This window comes from Copadichromis virginalis, linkage group LG10 (genome assembly GCF_057382275.1).
Source record: "Copadichromis virginalis isolate Kocher_CV1m ecotype Utaka linkage group LG10, C_Virginalis_male_GT1.1, whole genome shotgun sequence".
NCBI lineage: Eukaryota > Metazoa > Chordata > Actinopteri > Cichliformes > Cichlidae > Copadichromis > Copadichromis virginalis.
The window spans coordinates 10,495,023-10,501,022 of NC_140627.1; positions in this window are offsets into that span (position 1 = coordinate 10,495,023).

Sequence of the window (6,000 nt, forward strand, 5' to 3'; positions counted from 1 at the left end):
TATCCCTGCTATCGATTTGAACCCCTCCAGAGTGTTAAAATGTGCAAATCAATGCTTGAATGTCAATATCTTCAACCCTGATGTCTCTTTTTGACTAAAAATATCAATACCAGTATCATTTTTAACAAGTAATTTTAATGTTTTGCAAAGTCAAATGCACATCTGATGCTGAAGACAAAATGAAAAAATGATAAACGTGCCAATTACTGCACTGGAGAGAAGGAGCCTCTCATTCCATCAATAAATAAGGTTGTTTGTTGGTCCTTGCTAAATGCCTTGTATCTAGTGCTTCTCGTACAATATGGGAACAGGCAGTTATATAGAAATACTCACTGCATTTATTTAGACTGCACAAAGGTTTCTATAAACAACCTGTTTAAATTCCATATATATTAAAGCAATATTAAACAACTGATCATTTAAATCAGTTGTTTAAATATCAGAAATAGATATATTTAGATTAATATAAAAAATGTTCTGATTACCAATCACTTCAGCTATTGAAGTTATTATTATATAACAAGCTCTGGCTTATACATAAAGAATAATAAATTTGAACGTAGACTACTATGTTTGAATTCTGTTTTTATATTTAATCTTTACTCTCAAACCCTGAGAGAATAAAAGCCGAAGCTGCCATTCGCAAGTTATGCTCCGAGTTTTGGTTTAAAATTTTCTGGAAGCGCTGCTTTTTCATTTACTTTTTGACTTACAGCATGTTTTAAGTATAATATAGATTCTGGGAGGAAATGTTTCTTATATGCAAACTGTTAAGCTGTACTTTACTAAAACCACTGTCCATTGCATTTTCATGGAAATGTGCATGCATTAATTTGGTGATTTAACAAAAAACGTATACAATGTTGTTACATTTGATACTAATCTGCTGCTAAGTGTCATGTTCCTGGGCCCGTGACCAGGGTTACAGAATCGGAGAAACTTTATTAATCCCAGAGGGAAATTTAGTTGTCATAGCAGCAAATATACAACAAACAACAAGAACTCATATAAAACGAGTGTAGAAACAGAGTTGTGATATAATATATGATATAAATATTAAGATAAATCGATACATATAGAGATATATAAATATACATAAAAATATAAAAAGACAAGTATGTGTTCAAAAGTGACAGGGTGCACTGAAGTGTGATTAATTGTCTTCCACATGTGTGGACCTAACCCAAGTGGATGAGTTAGTCTGATAGCAGCAGGAAGGAACAACCTCCTGTAATGTTCCCTCAGACAGCGAGGTTCAGGGAACATGTTGCTGAAACTGCTCTTCAGATTGTCCAGTGTTTTATGGAGGGGGTGGGAGTCAGTGTCCATGATTGCCAGCAGTCTTGCCAGCATTCTGTCACTGATCACCTCCTTGGACGATTTGTTTCTGACTTATTTAATATTCTAAAGTTCAGTTGATGTTTCTGGTTTTGGTTCTTACTGTTGTGATTCTGCTCTGTGTAGTATTTGTACATTCTAGTGTTAGTTTTGTCATCTTGTCTTTCATTTTCTGTTTCCATGCCTGCCCTGTGTTCCACATTCCATGTCTGCCACTTTGTCTTCATGTTTGTTTATCTCTTGTGTGGGTTCTATGTTCCCTTCTGTCTCCCCAGTCTGTTGTGTCTCCTTGTCAGGTTACTCCCAGTCCTAGTCGTAAGTTCATGTGTCTTTATCTGTGTCTTGGCGTTGGTTCCTGTTTTACTTTGATAGTCTCCGCCTTGTGTGCATCAAGTTTAGTTTTGCTTCCCGTCTCGTCAGTCTGATTAGTGTCAGCTGTGTTCCCACCTGTGGCCCGTTTCCTCGTTATCCTTTGTGTGTATATATTGCCTGTGTTCCCCTCTGTTCTCTGCCATATTCTCCCTCATTGTAGGTAGTGGTTGTGTCTGTCTGTTTTCCTTCACTGAGTCAGTTTACTTTATGTTTTATAAAAATGTGGGACATGATACTAAAGAGGTAATTAACACTGTGGACATTGGGAGAAAGGGGAGGGATATGCTATCCATTCCTACATAAAATAGGATAATTTGTCACCCTTATCCCAACCATGTTTAATAATAAGAAACCAATCATTAACGAATCAGTAGATTTTTTTTTTTTTTATTTATATCCCATTGCTTGTTTACAGCAAAAATGTTAATAGCTATCAAATTCCATGATAGGAGACATGATCATGCCCCTAACCACTAATTAATCACCAAACTGCCTGCATTTTTTCATTCAAATAAGCAAAAAGTCCCCCCCAAGAAACCACTACACACACATTTTTAAAAAGTTTTTTCAACATATATACGCCTTAAGATTTGAAGCTTTTACCAAGCTTTTTGTAAAGGTCACATATCTCTTATCTGTGCTCCCTGAATTCCTTTTCACACTATTCTTATCTTCAGCTAAAAGAACATCCTTATATCATGACAGTTCTGTTTGTGTTAGATTCATTCCATTCAGGTTATCCTCATCTTAAATCCAAGCTGTGTGGTGTGTCATTTGTTTGAGTGATGTACTTTTGTGAATTACGTGGTCAGATCTGTACGCTGATGTGCTGCTTTTTGTCATCCTGACATCTCATTCCAAGCATGCAAATGTCACTGTGTAGAACTTTTTCCTTAAAAGGGAAAAAAACTGGAATTCAAGTCAAATCATTAGTTGGAGTGTTCCAAAAAATATTTCAGTGGCTAGAACTGTCAAAATTATTAACCTCTGCTGCATTCTGATTGGATGTGGAGTTTGATGTGGAGCAGATGTCTTCAGCTTCCGGTACTTTTATTTAATCTGCACTTTTAGTCAACAGCTTCCCTGCTGGAGGAGCCATCCAAGTTAAAACACAATGAAGCAAGTTTATTTTTATTTCTTCAAATACATCAAATCATACAGTATATTACATCCTCTCCACTTCAGTACAGATATACATGGTTCTCCCTCTCCACAACCCAATAAACGTGTTATGCCTCTCAGGAGGACTTCACTCCCATTAAGTTCACACACAGTTCACTTTTTAAGGAGATAAGGGAGTCCTTTGACAGGGGGTCATTCCACTCGCAACCACTCTCACTTCGAAAACATCAAGCACTGACATGTGAAATTGACTGTGGATTTGAAAAGCCTACACTGCATGTATGAAATTCACTCAAACTGAGAGGTATCTAATAAAACCAGGCAAATTGAGATGCAACCGAATTTTATGCTTAATTTAAGAAACATTAAAGCTGCACTATGCAGATATCCGTAAAAGGAAAAAGAAAGACAAATTTGAAAGCCCTTACCACCAGATGAGCATGGGCATACTAAAAATAAATCAATGCTGACTTTTGGCACTACTAAAGATCAGCTTTCCCAGGTGAAGGCCTCTGATTATCTCACTGTGCCTCTGTGACTTTTCTCAACGAGGACTTTGCTGCTTATTATATTATTTTATACTGCACGCCTTATCTGGTCTGAAAAGATCTGTGATTGGCTAAAGCCTCTCCTAATGGATTAAACTTTCCAATTCATGAAAACAGACCGCAGAGCAGATTTAGAAGTCTGGTTCGCAATATGCTGGAAATGCCAAACATGTTTACTACCCACTAACAAAATGCAGTAGAGCACTTTTGGACACTTTTTTTTGGGGGGGGGGGGTAGTTATGAGTGATATAAATTGACTTTTTTTTTTTTTTTTTTGCCCTGGAATTTATGTCGCCATCTTTACTACTGTAGAATCCAGCTATAGATTTCAATGTAATATTCATCTAGGCTGCATAATGTCTCCGGAAGAGCGTACTAGTTCCTTTAGCTTGAAATACAGATGCAATTTTATTCCCACCGTCCAAAGACATGCAGCTTGTGGGGATAGGTTAATTGGATAATCCAAATTGTCACTAGGTGTGAATGTGCGAATGAATGTGAGTGCGAATGGTTGTCTGTCTTTGTGTGTTGGCCCTGCGACAGACTGGCGACCTGTCCAGGGTGTACCCCGCCTCTCGCCCTATGACAGCTGGGATAGGCTCCAGCGCCCCCCGTGACCCTGAAAAGGACAAGAGGAAGCGAATGGATGGATGGATGGATGGATGGATGGATGGAAGTCAATCTAATACTTTGTCAAACAGTAGAAGCATTTCTTCGCAGTTAAACAAACTGTTTCACCTCAAACTCTTGCTCTTTTTGTCTGTCAGTGTTTCTGAGAGTAAAAGTGCCAAGTCAAGTGTTGTGCCACTAACAGAATAAGATAAAAGGGTATAAGACAACAAGTTTGGACAACTTTGTGAAGCATGAGATTATTTTTGTCAGCAAAAGTATAATGCTGTAGCAAAAAAATAAAAAAATAAAAAAAAATAAAAAATAATGGAAATAGAATGAACAGAACAAACTCCAAAGCCTGTACAAAGACATAAATCAGTTAGAATGTGTTGGGGATGATTCCCAAACGAATTCACCCCCAGACTGTTTATTTCTTTGTCATTCTTGCTTTTAACCCTTGTGTGGTGTTCGTATTTTTGTTACTCAGCCAGTGTTCATGGGTCTGGTGGACCCGCTAGAGTTTTGGCTTTCCAAATTAACACTATCAAACAATTTTATGTTAAATTACTCAACAGATGTTTACTTCATCCCAATTACAAGCCATATGAACAGCAAACATGATTAATTTTTTTCCCTTTACCTTTGTTAGATCACATTTATGAATGAATGTGCTTCTCGTTTTTTTGTTTTGTTTTGTTTTTATAAAATGTTATAAAAAAATAAATCAGTTATAATCAAGTGGAGTGAGTGGAAAGACACAACACATTTACACGTGAAGCAATATGTTTCACAACTAAATGGGATCAGCTGCTCATCAATGGTGACATTAGGCCCAGGGTTGTAAAACAGGGAGAGGTGGTGCACCCACTTATCCCACACTGTCCTGATGGCAGCTAGCTTGTCTCTCTGCCGTCGAGCTGGTCTGTCGTCTCGGTTATCAAAAAGGAATAATCCTGGAAATTTTGTGGAAGTTTTCCAGAGACATTGATGCACGGAAAGGTTCTTGCCGGTTTCTGCATCCCACAGGGATTCTGTGGATTCCCCTTTGGACCTGAAAACTCCAGCAAGGATAAGAACCCCAAAGTAGGCCTTTGGGGTTCTTAGATTAATTTGGTCCATCTCCTTCCACCTCTCTCCAAAAACACACCTTCCTTCTAGATTACTGCAATGCAGAAAAAATTTCTGGATGGAATCTGGGATGAAAAGCTCAAATGAAGACTTGATGTCCTGCACATGAGTAACTTCAGCCCTGTTGGCCCTGGCTTATCACAGTAACAGCTCTGCAGGGTGGCTCATTTCTTGGGCAAGAAGACCATTCAATGTCACCAGTTACTGACATCCATATTTCTTCACTTGCTGTCTGGTGGGCTTGTTCTGGTCCTGGAGCTGGCTGCAGATGGGGTACTCGTCTTCGTTTTGTTACTAAATGGTGCTCAACCTCATCCTCTTCTTCAAAGTCACGGTCAGACTCTGAATTTTCAGAAATGTGAAATATTCTGAAACCTCTTTGTCAACATCATCATCTGAAGCCCCTCTCTCTTCCAAAATCAATTGCATGGCCCTCGCAGTAGATAATCTTTTGCCATCTTGATCAGTTGTCATAAAGAACCACACTGGCAAAGTCTTATTTATAGTATTTTGCCCCTAATTTGCAGGTGGGACAGGGTATGAGAAAATAAAATTTGGATCCCTCAAGAAAGAGGGTAAAATGTGTGGGAATGTCAGAGCAGACGGTGTTGATAGTTGAATTTTCAACAATGTTGCAACTTTGTGCGGAGCAGGAGGGGAAGAAAACACTATCAGCAGCACCAGAAAGGAGGAAGACAGAGTGTGGGAACACAGGACCTACACTTTCAACACTTTTACTAGACCTGGGTCCAGTGGACCCGAACACCTTGTATGTAATGTAAATGCGTGGGGGGAGGTACAGCATTCGGTCATTGAAAATTAGTTCGGATTTATGTTCTTCACAGAAAATAAGCCAAAGCCAATGAATTTCAGGTTGAA